This window comes from Thermobia domestica, chromosome 4 (assembly GCF_964235325.1).
Source record: "Thermobia domestica chromosome 4, izTheDome1.hap1.1, whole genome shotgun sequence".
Classification (NCBI taxonomy): domain Eukaryota; kingdom Metazoa; phylum Arthropoda; class Insecta; order Zygentoma; family Lepismatidae; genus Thermobia; species Thermobia domestica.
The window spans coordinates 282016334-282041657 of NC_137457.1; the positions used below are offsets into that span (position 1 = coordinate 282016334).

The 25324-nt window shown below is 36.6% G+C and overlaps 1 protein-coding gene across 3 annotated transcripts in view; it reads right to left on the reverse strand.

The window, feature by feature from the left end:
• Positions 1 to 21972, reverse strand: part of LOC145683526 (uncharacterized) — a 70786-nt gene extending 48814 nt beyond the window's left edge. For 2 of the 3 annotated variants that reach the window (XM_081754870.1, XM_081754868.1), the window contains exon 1: positions 21869 to 21972. The gene's annotated coding sequence lies outside the window, so the exon portion shown is untranslated. Of the gene's footprint in view, positions 1 to 21644; positions 21825 to 21868 lie in introns of those variants that run through there. The other variant, XM_081754869.1, reaches the window with a different exon arrangement.
• Between the last annotated feature and the right edge of the window lie 3352 nt (positions 21973 to 25324).

Consider the following 25324-nt stretch of genomic DNA (forward strand, 5'->3'; position numbering starts at 1 on the left):
TATTTATTTCTTAAGAAAAAGATAAGCAACAAAAGAAAGTCTGTGTGGTCAAGTGGGTAGAGTGACGGATTAGTAATTCTTATACTGTTTTGACCCCAGATCGAATCCCATCCGATCCTGTTCAATTTTTTTTCTTTACAAAACATTGTAGAAAGTGTATAATTTTTATGTTAATAAGAACCGAAACAATACAATAAAGAAATAACTTTTTGTTTCCTCTGATGACGTATTTATTTAGAATTAGCTTACTATTTATTAGTAATAGCGATTGTTTTTAGTTTATGGTATGGTATGCTTAATCATTTCCTCTCCGTTTTTTTTAACACAGCAGATGTAACTTCAAACTTCAACTCACTGCGTGTCTGTAAAAAACAAAACAAGCGCGACCTGCAGCTTTACACACCGCGTGACGAACACAATCACAGCCATGGCTCGTTGTCTGTTCTAGTGTTTCTGTGTGTGTGTGTTCCTTTTTAGAGTATTGACTCTCTCTATCTCTCTCTCTATCTCTCCTTTTGTTTCATATCAACAAGTGCAACAAATGCAAGTCTGTGTAAAAAAAATCAAGAATTCTTTCTTTAAACAAAACTAAATTTTACAGCTCTCTTTGTGAATAACACGAATGTTTCCGACGAATTATACAGTAGCGTGAAAAACTGATAATAAAATGATCTAACATGCATAAGCTTCTTTTTCTAGCGTGACAACACATTAAACATAACAAATTAAATTTTTGGGATTACAAATTATCACATTACGTGTCGGTGTAGGCCTATTCGTTTTCACATTCGAGCGACGAAAGAAGAAAGTGTGGTTATAGTTATAAAAACCGAATACCAGATTTCAATGAATTCAAGTTACATGGCTCCTACATATCGAAAAAATGATTTTTCGATGTCTGTCCATCTATTCGTCTCTCGGTTCGTCACGCTTTTACACGCACTCAAATAGAGGCCATACTGTTCAACGTATCTGGACCGAATTCTAGACATAACGTTTTAATAACATACTATCTTTCGAATTTTATGTCCTTCGACATCTAAAAGTAAGGGTAATTTACTGAAGGATTACAATTTAAAACAATTCAATTTTCTCAAGTAAAAAAAAGCTGTGACGATTTTATTTACTTTTTATAAATATATATTTTATTAACGAATCTCCACCGCATATGAATAATTTTTCTGAAAAAATATATATGGTGTAATTTACTGTATGGAATGCTTTTTATTGCAGAATTTTCTCAACCACATTTCATAAATAAACGTATCATTAATAACCTAACAAACAACTCGTTCGAAGGAGTAGCTTAATCTTAGGGTGAGCTTTACCCCGATAGTTCTCCCATTAACGCCTCAGGCAATTTTGTTCATATTTCGTAAAGAAATGTTTCATTAATAAACTAACATACAGCATAAATCGTTTATTCCGATAACATACAGAAGAAGTGGTTTTCTCAAGTGTTGAAATTTTTTGGTCAATTTTCTCAGTAATAACTGAGATAAATTTGCTCTAATTTCAATAAAATATTTCCTGTAATAATCTTACAATATGGTATAACTCGCTTGTTCCGAAAAGAAAAATCCAAAAGAGATACTTTGACAGTGAATTTTTTCCCGACGATTTGCTTAAAAATTACTCGATATACTGTCAAAATTACAGATAGAAGAGTTTACCTTCGGGGGTAAGCTTTTCCCGATGACCTTCCTAAAAAAACACTCAGAAGATGTTTGTTGTTCATATTTTATAAATACATGTGACATAAATAACCTAGCTATATGGTATAATTCCCTCATCCGGAAAAACTAGAAATGGTATATTACTTTTGACAGTAAGTTTTACCCTGCGATTTTCTCAAGAACGACTCAGGCGATTGTGTTCGTATTTCATAAATAAATGTTTTATGAAAACACTAACAATATAGCATAGCTCGTTTGTCCTGAAAAGATCCACAAGGGATAATTTATTCTTGGGGGTGACTTTTTTCATGATTTTCTCAGAAATTATTCAGACGCTTTTGCTTATAGTTCACATACAATTATATCCTTAATAATTCTAATATATGGATCAAGTTATTTCTAACGAAAATATGACTAATGGGTACTTTACTTTTGGGCCTGAAGTTTATTCTACCAAAGTTTTCCAAAACATTATTTTATTCGCAATTTCCCAAATAAATGTTTCAATAATAGTTACAGCCTAACATAAGTCAGTGTAAAAAATTCGAGCGAGAAAGTACAGTGCGTTTGCTTCGTATCCTTTCTTAAATATATATTTTTTAATGTTACACCTAATCACAATTTTCCGAACAAAATCGAAACTTCTTTTTAAATGTGCCTTGTTGTGGTCAAATGGTTCAAGTGCATTGGTTCTGGATTTGATTTCCAGTGAGAGCTAGTGTATTTTCATCCAAGAGATGTGACACGTCGGTGCAAAGAAAAAAAGTGTTTAAATAAGCCTAACCAAGCTAATCAACAAAAGAAATAATACAATGTTACGAAATTATCGTAGAAATGTTGTTAATATTAGGTAGGTGCGACTGAAATGTCCAAACGATTATTGTCAATTCCAAAGGCCTTTGTTCTCGTCCGGCGGGAGCTCATGTGGTTCGGATTCTACGTTAATCAGTAGGTCCACGTCTCATATAGCCTCGCTGCTGTAAGGGACGTTAAGCTCAAAATCACATCACACATCTTTGTTTTCGTCTTTGTTTTAAATGTCTTTGTTCATGAGATCCTTAGTGACTAAGCGGTTAGCGTACGCGCCTTTGGCGTGGAAGACCCGGCTTCGATTCCCGGCGAGAGCTCACGTGCTTCGGAGTCCACGTTAATCAGTAGGCCGACGTCTCATATAGCTTCGTTGCTGAGCGAGACGTTAAACTCAAACTCAATGTCTTTGTTCATAAATGTCTTTGTGTATGATTTTGCATATACGTGGCATGAGTAGTAATCGCGGCACCTGAGGACACTTTTTGGCCCCTGGGTCCCTGCCTCAGGACCCATGGTCCTTGGCCGGGGTCAATGACCTAGCGGTACATAGGACCACCCCCTCTAAATTTTGGCAGGGGTACCATGGCCCACCCCCTAAATTTTGGCAGGGGTACATAGGACCACCCCCCTTAAATTTTGGAAATTGCCAAATCTAAAAATTTGGTATGGTAGCCTAGGACCATAGTATGTACCTCTATCAGTATTGGGTGTCTATGTCGTTCCCTTTTATGGGTAAAAAATTGCCAAAAATTCAAATTTCGGGGGTTTTTGACCTAATTTATCCCCTTTGATGAGGTGTTATTACCTTATATAGTTATACAGGCGTATACAGGGATCCATTACCTTTCATAAGACATGGGTATATTAATGCACCCCTTGAAAAATTTGGGAGGGGTACCTTGGCCCACCCCTTAAATTTTGGAAATTGTCCAATTTAAACATTGGGTATTATAGTACAGGACCCTAATATGTATCATGATAAATTTGGGTGGTCCACCTCGTCCCCTTTTAGGGGTACAAACTGCCAAAAATATAAACGTAAGCAGTACGTTATACCACGTGTTTGGTTTTCGGCCTAATTTATGTGCTTGGATGGGGTCCTATTACCTTATATAGTTATATGATCATGTATAGGGGTCTATTACCTATCATAAGACATAGATACATCTGTGCACCCCGGGAGGGGTACCTTGGCCCACCCCTTAAATTTTGGAAATTGTCCAATTTAAACATTTGGTATTATAGTACAAGACCCTAATATGTATTATGATAAATTTGGTGGTCCACCTCGTTCCCTTCTAGGGGTACAAAATTGCCAAAAATATAAATATAAGCAATACGTTATACCACGTGTTTGGTTTTTGGTCGATTTTATTCCATTTGATGAGGTGTTATTACCTTATATGTTTACATGAGCGTATACAGCAGTCTATTACCTTTCATAAGACATGGGTATATTGATGCACCCCAGGAGGGGTACCTTGGCCCAACCCTTTAATTTTGGAAATTGCTTAATTTAAACATTGGGTATTATAGTACAGGATCCTAATATGTATTATGATAAATTTGGGTGGTCCACCTCGTTCCCTTCTAGGTGTACAAAATTGCCAAAATATAAACGTAAGCAATACGTTATACCACGTGTTTGGTTTTGACCTAATTTATCCCCTTTGATGAGGTCGTATTACCTTATATGGTTATATGGTCATGTATAGGGGTCCATTCCCTATCATAAGACATAGGTACATTTGTGCACCCCGGGAGGGGTACAATGGCCCACCCCTTTAATTTGGAAATAGCTCAATTAAACATTTGGTATTACAGTATAGGACCCTAATATGGATCACTATAAATTTGGGTGGTCCACCTCGTTCCCTTTTAGGGGTACAAAATTGACAAAATATAAACGTAAGCATTACGTTGTACCAAGTGTTTGGTTTTTGAAATAATTTATTCCTTTGGATGAGGTCCTATTACCTTATATGGTTATATGGTAATGTATAGGTGTTCATTCCCTATCATAAGACATAGGTACATTGATGCACCCCGGGAATTTTAAGAACAATTACCAATTATTGATACGACAATAAGAAATGTACCCCTTCCAAAATTTAAGATTGGTACACAAATACACCTGTGTCTTATGAAAAAGTAATAAATCCTGTACTTATTCAATAATAAAGCCGGTCAATATCATTTAAATTTTGAATATTTGGCCATAAGAGGAACATCAACATCTACAATGGGTCCTAGAAAACGTTTACCGAATTTTGTTATTTGATAATTCCCAAATTTAAAAGGGAACATAAACATATAAAGGTAATAAACCTCTGTACATACCCATATAACGTGCTAAATAGGGGTCAGTAACCGCCGAAATTTGATTTTTGGTAGTTCTTTACCTATGAAAAGGGAACGATGTGGACCATCCAAATTTATAGTGGTACATATTGAAGACCTGTACTATGATACCAAATGCTTATATTAAACAATTTCTAAAACCGAGTGGATGAGCCAAGATATCCCTCCCAAATTTTTAAAGGATGCATCAATGTACCCATATCTTATGATAGGAAATGAACCTATATACATGACCATATAACCATATAAGGTAATAAAACCTCATCAAAGGGGAGAAATTGGGCCAAAAACCAAACACATGGTACAACATATTGCTTATGTTTATATTTTAGCAATTGTGTACCCCTAAAAGAGAACGATTTTATCATGATACATGTTGAGGCATGTACTATGATACCGAATCCCCTCCCGGGGTGCATCAATGTACCTATGTCTTATGATAGGGAATGAACACCTATACATTACCATATAACCATATAAGGTAATACGACCTCATCAAAGGGGATAAATTAGGTCAAAACCAAACACGTGGTATAACGTATTGCTTACGTTTATATTTTGGCAATTTTGTACACCTAGAAGGGAACGAGGTGGACCACCCAAATTTATCATAATACATATTAGGATCCTGTACTATAATACCCAATGTTTAAATTAAGCAATTTCCAAAACTAAAGGGTTGGGCCAAGGTACCCCTCCTGGGGTGCATCAATATACCCATGTCTTATGAAAGGTAATAGAGTGCTGTATACGCTCATGTAAACATATAAGGTAATAACACCTCATCAAATGGAATAAAATCGACCAAAAACCAAACACGTGGTATAACGTATTGCTTATATTTATATTTTTGGCAATTTTGTACCCCTAGAAGGGAACGAGGTGGACCACCCAAATTTATCATAATACATATTAGGGTCTTGTACTATAATACCAAATGTTTAAATTGGACAATTTCCAAAATTTAAGGGGTGGGCCAAGGTACCCCTCCCGGGGTGCACAGATGTATCTATGTCTTATGATAGGTAATAGACCCCTATACATGATCATATAACTATATAAGGTAATAGGACCCCATCCAAGCACATAAATTAGGCCGAAAACCAAACACGTGGTATAACGTACTGCTTACCATACCAAATTTTTAGATTTGGCAATTTCCAAAATTTAAGGGGGGTGGTCCTATGTACCCCTGCCAAAATTTAGAGGGGGTGGTCCTATGTACCCCTAGGTCATTGACCCCGGCCAGGGACCATGGGTCCTGAGGCAGGGACCCAGGGGCCAAAAAGTGTCCTCAGGTGCCGCGATTACTACTGCATGGACATTAAATTTTGATTTCTACGCCATATGTATCTGATTACATACACAGCTTGTACCCTTTTTGGCAGTTTGTACCCCTAAAAGGGGACGAGGTGGACCACCCAAATTTATCATGATACATATTAGGGTCCTGTACTATAATACCCAATGTTTAAATTGGACAATTTCCAAAATTTAAGGGGTGGGCCAAGGTACCCCTCCCAAATTTTTCAAGGGGTGCATTAATATACCCATGTCTTATGAAAGGTAATGGACCCCTGTATACGCCTATAAAACTATATAAGGTAATAACACCTCATCAAAGGGGATAAATTAGGTCAAAAACCCCCGAAATTTGAATTTTTGGCAATTTTTTACCCATAAAAGGGAACGACATAGACACCCAATACTGATAGAGGTACATACTATGGTCCTAGGCTACCATACCAAATTTTTAGATTTGGCAATTTCCAAAATTTAAGGGGGGTGGTCCTATGTACCCCTGCCAAAATTTAGAGGGGGTGGTCCTATGTACCCCTAGGTCATTGACCCCGGCCAGGGACCATGGGTCCTGAGGCAGGGACCCAGGGGCCAAAAAGTGTCCTCAGGTGCCGCGATTACTACTGCATGGACATTAAATTTTGATTTCTACGCCATATGTATCTGATTACATACACAGCTAAAGAACGAACACAACAAACTTGGAATATCTACATTGTTTGCGTATGGAAAATAATCACGCTCTACTGCACAGGAGAGCCGTGTGTATGGAATTCCATACACATGGCAATCAACGTAATAACAAATGTATAATAATAATAATAATAATAATAATAATAATAATAATAATAATAATAATAATAATAATAATAATAAACAGAAAACGATACGATCACTTACATAATTTATAAATATAAGTTAACATTTAATAAGCATATAACTGCAATGGAATTAAGTTGTTTCTCTCTCTCCCTGAACGCAACAGCCCTTATTGTGCTAAGGCGTAGAAGGGAACTTGTGGCACTCACGATTTGGGGCGGTGTGTGGTCACAACTTCGGATCCCTTTGTTGTTAGTCCTAGCTTTCTAGACAGATGCAATTATTCCCGGTAGAATATACAAGCAAATAGATTTTGTATTACTATTAAAGTAAATAATTATACTCATTCCCTCAATGTGATACTTGTGGTTGCTTAACCGTATACAGACAGCTGATCCATGGAAGAATCGTTGATAATAATAATAATAATAATAATAATAATAATAATAATAATAATAATAATAAATAACAGAAGCTCGACAAATATTCTTGCAAATAATAGGAAAAAGTTTTCGTCACACAGTTCACTTTGCTGGACACACCAGTGTGCCGCGTTATACCGATTGTGGCACACTGGAATATAGGGTATTTTTTTTTTATTTTTTTCCAACTATTCCAACTGCTTCAATTGAAATGGATCTATAATAATAAGAGAGTGAATTTAGTCTTCTTACCCTTCAATTTAGAAATAAGGTTCGCGAGAATTTCATAAAAGAATAATATACTCAGAATTGTATATAGTAGTTTGTTTTATTCGAAACTACATACTTCCTGCAACTGTTTTTTGATTGAAATGATTTGAAATGAAATCTTGAAATTTTACGTCCCACGATTATGCCGGATAGGCTAAAGGAGACAGTGATAATAAGAAATGAATGAAATGATCAAGTGAAGAAAGTGGGATAAAACGGGAGAACCTCGAGAAAACCCACGCACAGTGTTTGTCCAGCACAAGGTTCACTCGGCGCGAGCATAGATCGAATCAAGGACTCCATGCACCAGAGGTGAACGCTCTACCACTTAAACACCGTGGGCTCTGAAATTACTTAAAGGAGAAAGGGACTACTTTATGAATACATTTGTTAAAAAATACAGCTTTTCGTGAAATATTGCTTATAGACAGGGGCGGATTAAGGCTTTTGGGAACCTAGAACCGACTGTTTTAAGGGGGCCCTATGTTCAGAATAGTTCCAGTGCATAAATTTTCTTTTCTGCCTTCCACAGCCTCATAGGCTTATGGAACTACTGAGAACTATGCTGTAATATTTGAATGTGCTCCAAGTTTAGAATAATTAGTTTAGTTAAATTCATTATTAACAATTGAATAATTGCATTCATTATTAACAGGTAAATGCTGCTGATAGAAAGACTTAAATCTAGCGATACCGCGAGCGTAACGAGCGGAAAAAAAATAGAATCGGTCTGAAGCCTATAATATAATAAGTTGATTACTATATTTTAGTATTAAACAGAGGGATTTTAAAGAGCCTCCTGAGCTTGGGGCCCCGAAGCCTGGGCTCCATTGGCTCCGCCCTTAATCCGCTAATGCCTATAAATTATAAATTAAAGGGGACGTTCTAAAAATTCCGGCCCGTGCAGACCTCTAGCCCCTGTGTATATGCTATCTTTGAAAATACAGTAGAGTTTCGCTTATCCGACATGAAACAGGCAGGCAGAACGCCGGATAATATGGATGTATTAAGGAAAGACCTATTAAAAGTCAAACTATGATATAATTTTACATATTACGCATCTAATTGTCATGTTTTGCAAGAAACAAATACAATGCATTGACTCAGTGACGTATCCAGCGTGAGGTCCTGGAAGCTGTCCCTTACCAAACCTCAAGCACTTTTTAATAAACCTACTTTTTCCTTTTGAGGTTCTTTTATGTCAGATTACTTTGAGTCAGTGTCCAAACTGTGGACAATGCGTTGTTGTTATAATTCTAACAAGTAACACTTCCCAAGGGTAACACTCCGATTTTGATAAAATTTGGCAGGTAGATACTACATATAAAATAAACAAATAAGTGCTTCTTTATTTTTTGCTGAAAAACTGTTTTAGGGGGCAAAAGCCCTCACCCAAAATTTTGAAAGTTGACGCCCGAAAGGCAAAAACAAGTGGACCAAAGTGAACGAAATTGTGAACAGATATTACGGACATAAAATTAGGAAATACGTGTTTAGTATTTTCCTGGAAAAACCGGCTAGGTGGGGCACAGACCCCTCCAAACCTTTGATCATGAAATATCAAAAGTGCTAATAACAGTATGCCAGAAGTGCCTAAATTTACACGAAGAATTGGAACAAAACTTTGTGTTAGTACAATAAGCAAAAAATAAACAAAAACGGCTTTTTTATTTCCTGCGAAAAAACGGTTTTAAGGGGCAAAAGGTCCCACCCAGAATTTTGAAATTGGACGCAAGAAAGGCAAGAAGAAATGGACCGAACTGAATGAAATTGTTCACAAATGTTGTAGAGGTAAGATGAGGGAATACGTGCTTCGTATTTTCCTGAAAAGAAAAAATAACTGTTGAGTGGACCGAGGCGTTGAGTGTCGGAAGGAGAGGACCGAAGCGAATGAAATTGTCTGTAGATATTGGATATGAAAAATAAAGCCTCTCGTGTTTCACAAGCGTCTCCATCAGATTTCTTCAAATTTGGCAGATCAACAACAAGCACAAACAGTTAGCGTATTTTGTAGTATATCACGAGGCAACTTTAACCCTTATAATGTTTTTCCGCATAAACAAAAACACGTGCCGATTAATTTCCTGTTTGTTGTTGATGTGCCAAAATTGATAGGGACATCTTAAAAACACGAAAGTCCTTATTTTACATACAGTGTATACAATATCTACACACAATTTCATTTGCTTCGGTCCATTCCTTCCTGCACTTTTACGGTAATATTTACTTTTTTTTGGAGGGGCTCTAGGCCCCAACACTGTTTTGTCGTACAAATTAAAACGCATTTCATTTATTGTTTTGCAAATTGTCCCTATACGAAGTTTCGTTGCAATTCTCCAAACTCTTTAGGAACTTCTGACGTATACTTATTTGCACTTTTAATATTTCGTAATCAACAGCTTAGAAGGTCCGTTCCCCACTCAACCTCTTTTTTTTTCAGGAAAATACGAAATACGAAACACAATTACCTCAATTTACGTCTAGAATATCTATGCACGATTTCAAAATTTTGGGTGGGGAATTCTGCCCCTAAAACCATTTTTTCGCAGAAAATAAACCCGTATTCGTTTGTTTTTTGCGTATTGTCCCTACACAATGTGTCGTTCAAATTCTTCATGTCCTTTAAGCACTTCTGACATACTATTGTTAGCACTTTTGATATCTCACGATCAAAGTTTTGGAGGGGTCTCTGTCCCACCCAAACGTTTTTCTTTTTTTTTCAGGAAAATACGAAACCCGTATTCCCTCATTTTTCGTCTGCAATATCTTTGCACAATTTCATTCATTTCGGTTCACTTCTTCTTGCCTTTTGGGCGTCAACTTTCAAAATTTTGGATGGGGGCTTTTGTCCCCTAAAACCATTTTTCCGCAGAAAATAAAAAAACAGGTATTCGTTTAGTTTTTGCGTATTGTCCATACACAAAGTGTCGTTGAAATTCTTCGTCCTTTACACACATCAGACATATTGTTACTAGCACTTTTGATATTTCATGATCAAAGGGTTGGAGGGGTCTGTGCCCCACCTAACCGTTTTTCCAGGAAAATGCAAAACACATATTCCTTCATTTTACGTCTGCCATATCTGTGCACAATTTCGTTCACTTTGGTCCACTTGTTTTTTGTCTTTCGGGCGTTAACTTTCAAAATTTTGGCTGAGGGCTTTTGCCCCCTAAAACCGTTTTTCCGCAGAAAATAAACATGTATTCGTTTATTTTATGTGTAGTATCTGCCTGTCAAATTTTATCAAAATCGGAGTGTTACACTTGGGAAGTGTTACTTGTAAGAATATACCGTAATGCCATTGATACCAGGTGGAATTAAAGAACACTTTTAAATGGGATTACAATTTCGTTTCCGTTCTGTTTATAACATTACTGTATTAGAACGATACACTCATTGCCATTTGCTATTTTTGTTATGTGATATACGTAGCAGACTGTTTTCCTTACATGTCTCTAGAAAATATTTTTTTGATTTCGTTTGTGTTAGAATGCAGTTTGACCGGTTCATAAATGAAAAGTAAGAAATGTTTAAGAGAAATACAGAACTGTTGCATTATTATTATTATTATTATTATTATTATTATTATTATTATTATTATTATTGATATTTTTGAAACATTAGAATTACGTGCTTACGAGCTTTCGTGTCGGGCCCCCTCCGAAAAGTAAAGCTGGATATGTGCCTGCACTGAATGATAGACGTATGAGTCAAGGTATAGACAGGCGTGCTAGACGATCGAGTCCGGAGCATCAAAAACAGACTAAGACCACAACTTGCAGTTTTTCTTGCCAATTGATGCTGCTTTTTACCTGCTATGATATGTCGGATAATAATGTGAAATAAACGAAGGTCAAGACCATGGCGTATTGGTGTTTCATGCACCTAGACCTGTAAAATATTTGTGCCGAAAACATCTTTCACCCACTAGCTAAATTTGTGGGTATGATCGCACATCTTGCCTTATAAAGTATAGTCTTGTAAAGAATATATATAGCATGCTAAAAACCTAAAGACCAAATTCAATGATTTTCTATAGTTTTCTTTTTTAATAACGGGAAACTTGTTTATTTCATCACGATAAATCACGTTTGATACTAAGATGTCTGTTTCTGTCTATATATATTTTTCATACTTTATTGGAGACAAATTTGTTTTTTTTGTTGTTTTTTTTAAGAAAAGAGGATGATAAAAGAAGCTATATAACAGGATGAACTGAAAGCAATGGCTATTACTAATAGTACACTAATTCTAAATAAATACGTCATCAGAGGAAACAAAAAGTTATTTTTTATTGTATTGTTTCAGTTTTTATTAACATACAAATTATACACTTCTATAATATTTCGTAAAAAAATTGAATAGGATCGGATGAGATTCGATCTGGGGTCAAAACAGTATAAGAATTACTAGTCCGTCATTCTACCCACTTGACCACACAGACTTTCTTTTGTTGCTTATCTTTTTCATAAGAAATAAATGCTCATGGCTATAGAGCATGTCACTTCCAAACTTAAGACAACAGTTTTTCTTTTGTTTATATATTTCCGTACAACATCTTGGTTACAGAAGCTAATTTATATTTGGCAGACAATTTACACCCTAGATTTAAGCCAATAAAAGCAATATTTTACTCCACTTTCCTGTTCCTTGATTCAACTGTTCTGTTACCAGTTCTGTAATTCCCTCTACAATCGTGCTGTGCTTCTCCAAAAATTCCCACGAAAACATTATTGCCAGTATACACAAAACCGAACATAATTTTGCTTTTTCTTATATTTTTATTATTTTATTATATTTTTTGGAAATATCTCCTTAGATGGATTGCTTTCTATTATCTCCACATACTAATAACTGAATTTTACCCATAAACATAAGGAAAATGAAATAATTGAGAAAAATCGTGAGTTACAGTATATGCGCATTTTTTATTTTTATTTTTTTTTTGCGCATGGGAGTACCATTCAATCTATAACAGTTTTTTCTGACACAAGCACATCAACATTAATAACATTGCGTAGTGCTTCTTTTGACCTGTGCACGAATCAGAGGAGAACCACAGACCTGTAATTCCTTCCACAGTAATTGGAGTGAGCACTCTGTTAAGAAGATGTGACAAACATGATAAAACTTCTTTGCAACCACAACCGTATTCGGTTTCCGGCCATCTAAATAAATTAACGTTTATTTTTTTCAGTGAGCCATCCTCATTATGCAAAACCACTCCGAAGATGTAATAGCTACCATAACTGTTGTGAGTAATAAGCCTGTCGTATTGATGTCTTCGGAAGAGGTTGATTTTGCACTAAGTCGAAATTTACGGTAATTGTATTATCTGGCCTACGATTCAATTCTTGAAAACAACGCTTTGCTCTAGCTCTAGGCACCATATACCTAACTACTTATACATCTTTCCTTCTGTCACCCTCACTAGCATACATTTTATGCCATGAAATTGGATGAAAAAATATAGGAAATAAATTCTTTTCATATTTAGCATGCTTTGGCACTAAAGGGATACTTCAAACAGAATTTACCACAGATAATAATGTTCTTTTTTTTTTTACAAAAAATAATTACAAAATTTAACGTAAAAGGTTCCATTGTATACTCTTCCATATTCAATTCAAAATCGGTCATTTTTGGATTTAGCATATTTTGGAAATACATTCCTCAATTATGCAACAACGCCTATAGCTTCACGTGTTTCTGGTATCCAGTTAACAAATACTCGAATCCGGACCACGTAGTCGCTAACGCTCTCGCCTTTGGTGCGAGCGGTCCCGGGTTCGATTCCCGGTGGTGACACTCGGACGAAAAAAGTGGAACAGCTTCTTCAAACCAACCATCTTGAGTGAGTTTTGTTCCTCGTTTACACCAGCTAAATGCCATTGTGGTATCTAACATATAAGCCGCTTCCTTCCTTCCTTTTCACCGGATATGTGCTCGTCGAGGGAAGTAATCTCTCATATACGTGACAGGCTAAAACAGGAAAGGGGCTAAATGGCCTTAAATGCCGAAGTCCAGAAATCGAATTCCTAATCCTAGCCTCCCTCGAATCGTGACCTCTAATCTGGATCTCGATTTATCCTTCCTTTACAACATGGTGAAAAAACTACCTTCTTTCACAATTGTGAAGACTTCTAATCAGTATAACATCTCTGTCATGCAAATGGTATGAGAATATGGTTGGTCATTCATAAAGGTGCTTGCTTTAGAATTAACCTTATGTTGTCTGCATTATTGTGTAACGAGAAAACGGTCCCAGTAGTTTCGTTCTACTTCATTTCTTGTTTTCTCAATGTTGTTTACGTTAACACAAGGATTGAAAAATAGTAAGTGAAAAATATCTTTCAGTTTTAAGTCAAACGTATATGCCAGCTAGGTTAAAGAAGACGGTGATGATGAAAAATGAATGAAAGGGTGGAATGAAGAAAGTGGGAGGAAACAGGAGAACCCTCAGAAAACCATCAAACACTTGACGCGAGCTCGAATCGAACCAATAACCCTAGGCACGAGAGATGAATACTCTACCACTGAGCCACCTCAGCCCCAGTAACTGAAGATTTATGCTGAGATAATCATGTTTGAGATTGTTTTCAGGAAACGTAGAGAAACTGGGATGAGAAAGAGTAACAGGTAAGCAGTTTGAGAAACTGAGAAAAAATAAGAAATTCTTTGTGTTTTGTTTTAATTACAAATACAGAATGATGATTCAATATATGAAGATTACTTGCAGGGAGAATCCAAAATAGACACAATGTCCCGTTGTGACATAATTCAGCTACATTACTGGAAGACTGTGTGTGCAGGGTAGAGGTCTGCACGGGCCGGAAATTTTAGCTCTGCCTTACCCGGCCCTTGAATTTATAATGTAAGACCCGACCCAAGTCCGAAATATGTTTTAGCATTTAGGCTCAAGCTTGTGTGATAATCAAATGAACCCGAAATAAGCCCGAATTGCAGAAGCTTAACAATTAACGCAAAATTGTATTTTAATTTACAGCACTTAGTGGTTTAATTTCCCAGTTGTGCTTTAAAAGTTCTCCAGAAAGAACGGTGATGTATCGCTGTACAATAAAGTGTATTTACAAAGTAAAGCCCGGACAGAACCGAGAAATAAGGTTGTATATTTAAAAATTTACGGTCCGGGTCCGAAGTGATATATGCTTTGTAGGTCCGAGATCGGTCCGTGGGCTTGGGCGGAGCTCGTGCAGACTTATATGCAGGGGAAGCAAATTGGCACAAATGTCTCGTTGTGACCTAATTTCGTTACACTGGAAGACTAAAGACTGCATACAGAGAGAACCTAAAATAGTCAAAAGTCTAATTGTATCCTAATTCCGCTACACTCCAAGACTGCGTGCAGGGAGACTCCAAAATATACAGAATGTCTCGTCGTGACCTAATTACCCTACACTGGTTCATATTGTGTATTTATTTATTCACTATGTATAAGTATGTAAAAGTAGACTGTTAATTAACACACTGTGACTTTGTTTTCTTCTTCTCCTAACTGTGAAACATCTACCTCCTAACTTGTAATGTTGAGGCAAATACATAGGAATAATACATCCGTAGTACCGCGATGGATCAGAAGAGAATAGCATCTAAAAATTAGAGAAAGGTCGTTGTCGAATTAATAGTTTTCGTAGTCACTGAAGTGAATATAGACTTCCAGTACTGTACTGTGATAGCCGAAGAACTCTAATATCCCTAGTAGAGAGGAGAGGATGACATGTAAAAAGTTGGAAACAACTTAGACGAGGATAATTCGAAACAGAAAAAACTCCATTTGCGTATGTGCGAGAAATGACCGGAAAGAGCTCACTCAGTCCTGTAGTGCTATGTGCAGTAATTCAGTAGACAATGAACAGTGGAAAGAGAAAATTACGTTGCAGTTTGCTTGTCCGCTATAACAATTGAAAATGCACAGTCCAATAGAAAACCCCGTCAAATGTGAAGAGAGTGCAGTAATACGTTTTCTGTGTGCGAAAGGAGACTTTCGACAGCTGCGAATCATCGTGAACTGTGTGGTGTTTATAGAGCAAACGTGATGAGTAAAGATGTTGTATGTGAATGGTGTCACATATTTAAAGATGGACTCAAACATGTAGAGCTCCCGTCCTCTCCGAGTAATCATATTGCAGGAGATACACAAACATTCCTTTAGTTCTCCAACGACAGCATCGAAATTTCGCCAACGAAAAAGTTTAAACACCGTGGGCCGTATTGAGAGCCATTTTTGCGTGTGAGTAGCGTCATACTAAGGGCCTGACTACTGCATGAAACGTATGTGAGTCGAACTCTTTAATATGACGCTAGTTGCGAGTCAGAACAATCCTAAATACGATCGCGTGTCTTCAGATATGCGTATAGCCGATTAGATTAATTTTAAATTCAAAGTGCAAAGAAGCAGGTGCAGCACACTTAAACCAATTCAGAAGAAAGAATACATAAAAGTAATTTATTAGATAATTCCTTTATCAAAGCAAATTTCCAATTGAATGCTAAAATACAATAGATATTACATAATAAATAACAATAGTAGATCATAATCAACTATTCAAACATAATAAGAAGTGAATATTTTTCGAATAAAGTGACCTTACAGTTCCACTTCGCAAAAGAAACCCAGGTATGCAGTTGTAAAAGTTAGTTATACAGTTGTCTTACAAATCCATAGATCAATATCGTTCAGAATTCAGTTTAAATTTATTCCGTTATTGATCTATTTCCAAAATGTAGCTGAGTTACGTTAAGTTCGTAATATTATCTAGTAAACTTTCAATAGTTGAAATTGGGTTAAGTTGATATTCTGTTATTCGGTTTCTGTATGCATTTTATAATTTAGATTTAATTTTCAAATAGTTATTCGTATTCTTTCGTATTAGAGTAAATCTTAATGTGAAAAGCGATATATTTAGTAGAAGGGTCCAGAATCAGGTAAAAAAAAATCAAGATTTACAGAAGAAATGAGTTCAAGTAAGGCAAACATAATTAATTTATGTATCTTTAAGAATGTAATAGAAGTATATCTTGTATCTAGTTAACAGAAGACGACAAAGAAATATGAATACAACGATTCAAATAGTTAGTCGTTCTTAGGTCTTACGAGCTCGTATATCGGATGTGACATTTCCATTTTCAACTTTGTACGCACACGTTAATAATGAAGATGAGATATTAATGTTTGTGCATAGTCATGGATTACTGAAGTTGAGGACAGAGTGTGAAAAATGCATGAGAAATTTGACAATAAAGATGATGCAACAGTTAACAGTAACTTGACATAAAGGAAACCAAGAAAGTTATGGCGCTTTTCCCCACCACTTCCGGACATCAATATGTCACCTAAGAGGTACCTGGAGTCCCCATCAGCATCAATGGCCTTATGCCAACGTCTTGGAAGGCCATGGATTCCATTGCGCTAGAACTTGGTGGGCCGTGAAGCGAAGAACATATCAAGTACATTTTGCAATTCTACTAGAGATTTGAACTAGCGTCCTCTAAGGTGATTGTCCAAGGAATGGAACAGGTCATAATCGGACGCTGGGGAATATGGCGGATGCAATAGTGTTTCCTATCCAAAGCGTAGAATGGTATCCCGGGTCATCTTAGCCACGTAGGGCTCAGCGTTGTCCTGTAACAGGAAGGCCCCTTTGCAATTCAGAAGTACTGGCTCCAGAGTTTAGAGTTTTTCTTCAACACGGCTCAACTGCTCACAGTACACACTTGCATTTATGCTCTGACAACCTGGTAGCAGTTTCCGATGAACGACGCCGAAAGTAGTCTACCAATCACACAAGAAGACCTTCTTGGTGTGCAGTGTTGGTTTCGGCATTTTTGGAACCGGTTCGTGTGATGCTAACCAATGATGACAGCGCCGTGGAGCTTCGTACAGAAGCCACTTCTCATCACGTGTCAACACCCTGTCCAGAAATGTCTCCTTCCTCAGATGAGACAGGAAAGAAACACAAATTCTGGTCGCGTTACTTTCTGACCCGAAGTCAAATCATGCGGACCCATCGATCCAACTTGTAGTATTTCCCAAGTTGATGGAGGTGCTGCCGAATGGTTTCTTCACTCACACTGAATTGTGATCTCAGTTCCTCACATGTCTGGTGACTGTTCGCCTCAGTTGCTGCCTGAAGATCTTTCTTTAGTGCGTTTGTTGGTCTTCCGGCACTTGATGCGTCTTTGAGTGTTTCGTCACTTTCCTTAAACTTGTTATATCACCGCTGCCTGTCCACGTAGTCACGACACACTCAACAAAGGCCTGACATATCTTCCGCCCCGCTGCAGTAGCGTTCAACCCGTTTAAACTCGTACAGCATACGCACCCTTATTACGCTTTGCGGAGGTCCTATGTTCAATTATTTCTTACGCAAATCCACGGTGTAACTGAAGTACCATATCCAGGTAGTATGTTGAATATACCCATACCAACAACTGACTTTCGCCTTATCTCCATTCACATTCAACTCACGGTGTGAGGGCCAATTGAACACAGACCTCCACAAAAAGCGACTGAACTTTCTTGGTTGCCCTTATAATCGAACCTAACCTAGCCTAATATAAACAGAATTAGAGAAATTGTGACGTTTTTAAATCAATGGGATCTAACCTAACGTAACGTAACCTAAATTAGCATAACATGAATAGAAATAAGCGAAATTGTAACATTTGTTTTTAAATTAACGCAATGTAACCCAAAGTAAACTAACCTAATGTGAACAGAAATCACTGAAATTGTGACATTTGTTACAAGAAATGGCTGGGCCCTTCTCTTCTGCTAAACATACGCCCAGCTGTGGTGTTTTCACAGTTATTTCTGATGGCACTCCTTATCTTTATCTCTTCCAAGTGGAATATTGGCACAACATAAACTAACCAAACCTAACCTAAACTGACCTAAACTAACCTAATGTGAACAGTAACTACCGATATTTAACATTTTTTAGAAAAAGTAGTCGGACTACTTCTGCTAAACATTGTCCTTGAAAAAATTACTGCTGGTTAATATCATGGAAAGATAAAGCTGTTAGTCTGCTAAGTTACCATACTTATAGCGAATAAGATTAATAACATATCATGTCCTTTAGATGCCAATCCTAGCGCATCCCTCTACATAAACTAGTTCTGAGATATTCGTAACAGGAGAGTGCATAATTTGGTCGGGTATGGACTTTTTTGTTTCAGATAAAACAACGATGAATTTCTGAAAAGTACTTATTGAGACTTAACAACAATTCTATTCACTATGCATGTCATATTAACTGTATAATTACCAATACAGTATCTAACTTTATTATTGTTCAACATTGTTTTGATTGGTATATTATCAGTTCTAATTTACCACATTCGGCAACTGTCGAGTATTTTCGTAACAATTGAACTATTAAAATTAAAATTTATAACAATAATTTTTCTACCAATGGCCTTAGGCTATGAGTAGTAATTACAATTCTAATGATGTAACAAATTTTAAATTAAAATTGTGAAACACTTTTCTTGGCTTGTCTATTTATGGGTATTTTCCGTTCCTGGATTCAATACATTCTTCGGAATATTGTCAAAGTGATTGTCAGCTTTTAGGGAAGGCTATACTTCTGACTTATTTTGGGTTATAGAAGAAAAATCTCGTCCATTTCTTTACCAGGAGGTAATGTGCCTAAAATCGATGATACATTCCCACGCTGGATGGCAATGCTGATACGCTGAAAAAGGAATGCAGTAGTTTGGGGGTCACCAGTTTTGATCGCTATTCGATGACCAACTTCGTTAATAAGATTAGATCCTTCGTGATCCAAAGACCCTGGTTTCTATTGCTACTGTTACAAACCAATATTTGAAAATGGAATGAAATATTTCAGTTTTACGTTCCACGGTTATGCCGGTTAGGCTAAAGGAGACAGTGATGATGAGTAATGAATGAAATGGTGGAATGAAAAAAGTGGGAGGAAACAGGAGAACCCCGAGGAAACCCACGCACACGGTGTTTGTCCACCACAAAGTTCACTTGGCGGGGACTGGGATCGAACCCAGGACCTCAAGCACCAGAAGTGAACCTTCTACCACTGAGCCACCGCGGCCCCAAACCAATATTTGTCCAGGAGGTTTGTGTATTTATTCATTTGTCGAATTCTCTGTAAGTGGCGAAGAGACCTGCCTGAATTAAAGAATGTGGTATGTTGAAAGGATCAAACGTATCAGAACATGTGAAATCCGAGACTAGTGCCTTTCCTCTTTTCCACGGTACCAAGGTCATGCAGTCAGGCATTTTATCATCAGAGCGGCAACAACCATTTGGTTCTTTTATTGAAGGAACTCTCGCTGATACGAGGGCTCTACAAATGATATCGTTTACATTGTGATGTCAAGATTGTCTTCCCGCACTTTATTTACACGAAAGACCTTGTAATCCTTTATTATCAGTGGTGGGGATCTCAAATATTGTTTTCTAAGCGCAGAGCTGTAGCAAGACGAAAGCTCTCATTAGAAAGGTGTAGGCCGAGTGTGAGAGAAGGTAGGACTTGAAGCCATGAACCGTTTTTGGAGGAAGAAACAGCTAATAGCCCGACTTTGTCATCTGGGTTATTAGTTGATGATAGGAGTGAAGATGAACTAAGTTTGACTATGAGATCATCCCAAATAGATTGGACATGTCTAATTATATTTAGTAATCAGGCATACTCTTTTCCTGCTATTACGATCAGAAGCCATTATAACTGTAAGAAAGAGATTTGAAGTGAAGGCTTGAGAAAGGATTATGTAGGATATGATGTTAGTTAACACGGGTTAACTTTACAATGCCCGCTCCAGCTGGTATACTCACTCAGAAATGAGAAATTACACTCTATTAACTTTATGAAAATGGATGAAAACTTCCCTAACCTTAAGCTAACCCGCTCCTACCCCTACCCTACATATCCTTATCTTACTCTCCTCAACCTTACCCTACTCTACTATATCCTTTTTAAAGCGGTCCTACTTATCGATCCGCAGCTGAAGCGTGTATTGTAAAGTTCACCCTTTAACACAATAGAATTGTAAAGGCTGTTAAGCCACAATAAGCAATTAAACTATTTGCAGTTAGTCTTACCTTCTTCGCTGACACATGCTTTATAGAGATGTGCAGAATAATATGAATCTGTTTCGACATTACGAATGGAACAGTTTAAATTTGGGAATGGCAAAAGTGCACTTTATGTAGATAAAGTAATTTTGTCATATTGTTTGCATGACGCAAGGTAGAAATAAGTAGCGGGTAGGGTCACGCTAGCTTAGGGATAGGGAAGTTTGCACCCAGTTTGTTAAAATTAAGGGAATGTAATTGCTCGTATTGATGTTTATTGTATTGGTTCCTACTAATGTTCTGAACAAAGTGCACTCTATTTTGGGAATTTATTCCGAAGTCGGTCGTCCGAATGGATTTCGACAAAAAAAAAGCGTAATAACAGCTACGAAAACTTAAAAATCTTCAATTTTTAGTACGGTTTAAAAGGGTATGATAGAGTGAGGTAGGACAGAGTAGAGTACGGTAGCAATAAGTAGAGGGTCGGGTCGGGTTAGCTTCGGGTTAGGGAAGTCTTGACCCACTTTGCTAAAATTAATAGAATATAATTTCCTGTCTCTGCGTAAGGATACCAAATGAGCGTCTCTGTACTCCTGCAGCCATGTTCAGAGTACAAGTGCTCATTACTTTCCCACAATCCAACCATGTGGTAAGTTTGCGCGAAGTATTTCCTTCCGCTTGCCAAATAGTTCTATATTTATAACGGCTTATAAAAATAAACAAAACTTCCGCTCTCCTTACATATCAAGCACACAAACCAGTAAATTACCCCTTTCTTCCCAGTAAATTTTGGAAATTTTGCTAGAAACGGACGACCAACTTTGGAACTTGTCCCTTAAGTATAATATTCCAATATAAAAAGAAACTTATAATTTTGATTATTGAAAAGCGATTAGGTTTGATACTTACTCATTTAATATTTAACTAGTGGCATGGCAGAGACTTGGTTTGCTCAACATTTGATACATCTTCATAACCAACAAAAATACTTTATCAGTCAACATATAAATTAAAAGTTGATATTACCTTGAAAAGGCCACTAATTATTATTCTCCTGAAAACAACTTTAGAGTCGTAACTACTACTAACAGCATACAAATGTCAAATTATTATATATTTTAATTGCAACTTACATTTCATTAAATGTCAAAAGTATTAAGACTGCAAAACGATTTTTTTTCTGTTTTTGCTTCTATACGATACGGACCAAAGCCCAAGTTCCTCTATTACTTTTCATCTGAATTTTTCAGTGCAGGTAAATAATATGTTGGCAACTTCATTAATGTGCTTCAACTTTAAAAATTTAGATTCATAAAATAATGATTAATTTGAAGATAATTAAAAATTGACTTTCCATTAAAAATAAATAGAGAACTAAACAAAGTATAAATTTAAACATAGAATTAAATACAATTAACAAACAACAACAACAATTAACAACAAGGAAATTTAACAAAAGCATAACTGTGATGCTGGAGCATAAGAAACACTTTAGAAGCAGTTCCACTGGGATGTTTTCGATCATTCTCCGAATATTCCAGATTTGGCGCTGAGCGACTACCACCTCTTCAGGGACACGAAACAGTGGCTTACGTCCGCACAGCCATAATTACAATATATCAACTTGATCGTGAGTTCAAGTTCGTGAATGAAGAGAGGAAGACACTGTTGTTCGACATTCTACAAAAGATTATTCAATTCGAAAAAGAGCTTTCTAGGCATATGGATATTGTGACTTTCTTTCCATTTGTACGAATTAACGATTGTTGGCGTATTCACTAAGAATCTCAATGTGAATTCTTCATTGATATCATGTTACAAGCAGGGACCTAAACATTCATGCTTTCCATTCGTGTATAGCTCTTTCTTAGGCTTATTTACTAAACAAAGACTAGGATTATTATTAAAATCTTAGCGAGATAATTAGCTATGATATCATACGTCATTCACAGTACGAGGACGTGATACAAGGTCATTGATATTTAATCACCTGAGACAAAAGATTGAATACAGAAAGTTAATTGATTCAGGTCATTCTATAAGACAAGAGTTTTGAGTAATTTTTATGATTAACTGAGAAACTGTTATCGAAAGCAAATACGACATTGCATCTCAATAACTGTAACACACCTTCATAAAGTTACAATCCTGTGTTGCTTTTGTTATGTATGTTTATCACTCTGTAAAATAATACATCAAAATCCGCATATTTACAAAAATGCGGTCATGGTTAAAGATATCCCAGAACTTTGCACTTTTTTTAAAGTTATTAACCTTTATTTTACGGCTGTCAGTACACTGCCAGAATAGTAAATCCGTTCTTTCCCGCGTGGCACTGTACTGACACAGGCGAAATGTTTACTTTGACCCGCGAGCACACATATTTTTTTTAACTGATGTGCCTTATTGTATGAAGAGATAGTCCATAGTGAAAGGAACCAAAAAACGTTGGTTCTCAACCGGTGTGCTCGCGGGTCAAAGTAGACCTTTCGCCTGTGTCAGTACAGTGCCACGCGGGAAAGAACGGATTTACTATTCTGGCAGTGTACTGACAAGCCGTAAAATAAAGGTTAAACAATACCTATATATAATTTGCCAATATGTTAGCTTAAGCGATTAATTTGCATTGAATAAAGTAGTGTTGTCGGATTGATGGTAAATTTCGTTTTTTTATTGTTGTCGTTGCTTCATATTTTAATATTATTATTGTTAGTGTTTGTGTCACAGTTCTTTAAGTACTGTTATCTATTCGTCATGTATTCGAAGTTTGACAAGATTGTTTGTGAACTTCTGTTGCTCACGTTTTCTCAAGTATGCGTTCGGAAGATAACTCTAGAATCGTGCCGAATTCTTCCGATGTATGAGACGTGAGGTAAAGCAATTCTGTGATTGGTGTAGAACTCAAGGCTCACGAGTCCTCACGGTCCCTATAGGTGACAATTCAAAGACGAAACAGTGCGGAAAAGCTCAAGACGCATGGAAGTAAATGCTAACCCACACAGCAGCAGAAAAACAGATTTTCAGAGCACCCTGTGTAGAGATGTAATAAAAATTTACTCCATTATTATTATTATTATTATTAAGTTCATTCTTCGAAGTTTCACCATTGATCTCAGCGACCCTGCTAACACATTCCTCTGTAACTACAACAGACGTTGTACAGTCAACAACAAAAGTTCTTTCTGTTTGAAGAAATTACTGTCGTTAATAAGTTTCAAATGAAAGAATAATTTGAGTACAGTTTTCGGTAAATTAAAAAGAATGTAATTTCTTCTACGTTCCAACCTTGAAACTTTCTGAAACGATGTACGTTCCACTGTTATTCCTAAAATAAATTTTACCAAACGGTAAGAAGTTTTGTCGCTGACTGTACACATCTCGTCCCTTTACCCTTGTATGCACAGATTCAAGGCTCGAAAAGTGTTCAAATTTTAAGTTTGACGCTTTTCATGCTAATAAAGACCTTGAAACAAATACTGAAGACCGTCAACAATTAATCGTATTGATATATATATTAATGTTTGTACATAGCTGGCCAGTGGTTCCGGGTTTATTCTCGTTAGATGCAATGGCGAAGCGTACTATGAGGCTCTGAGGCCGGGTCTACCCGGCTTTCTACCGTATATTTTCTTTATATTTGATTTCTTATAAAATAAAGTCAATACTTCAACATTTCAGTTTTTTGTTTAAAAAAATAGTAGGTTGGAAATACTTGGAGACCCTTCAGTCGGAGCCTCATCAGCTTGCTAGACAGGTTGACTAGCTAGCTGCTTAGGGAGCGAAGCTATTATTGGTGGGAATTGCACTCATGCTTGGGACCGTGCAAAGGCTCGCCTCTGGGAGTTTAGTTTTAGCGTTGAAGGCATCTTTCAACGGTAATATGTTATTAAATTATTTCTTTCACATAGAGTAAAAAGTTTCTTTATAGAATTATGTATTTCTATTAGTGCTGACTTGTTTAATTTAGGTATATACTCTCAGGAGTTATTCAGAGTAGCTGCTTTTTTCCTACATGGGGCCTGGTCCATAATAGCTTTTAAAATATAAGTCTGATACATTAAATATAAGTATAAATTTACCAAACGCTACCGTACAGGATAAAATAATAATATCCGTGTGTAATTTTAGTTGAATTTTCCATTTCAGTGAAGTATTTACCATTTTGTTTCTAGGGTCTCCGATTGTTTCGAGAGGGATTTGCTAATTTTATTACTGGAAGTGTGAAAATTCTGCAATATATATAAAACAATAAAAAAAACATTGCGATAACATTTCGACGAGTATTTAGAACTGTAGCCATACTCTTAAATATGCCACTGCATAGAATACAGTATTAAATATTTTGCGTTGATTTACATGAAGTTCCTTCTGACCATTAACATTTCGTGTGAACTCATTATTATGTGATGTATTAATTAAATACTGTATTGTACTTATTTTAAAGTAGAAGATGCAAGTAACAAACGCATATCCAAGAAATCTGTGGCCCCACGTAGCATAGTCGCTAACGCTCTCGCCTTCGGTGCGAGCTGTCCCGGGTTCGATTTCCGATGGGGGCACTCGGTAGAAAAAATATAAACTCTTATTCA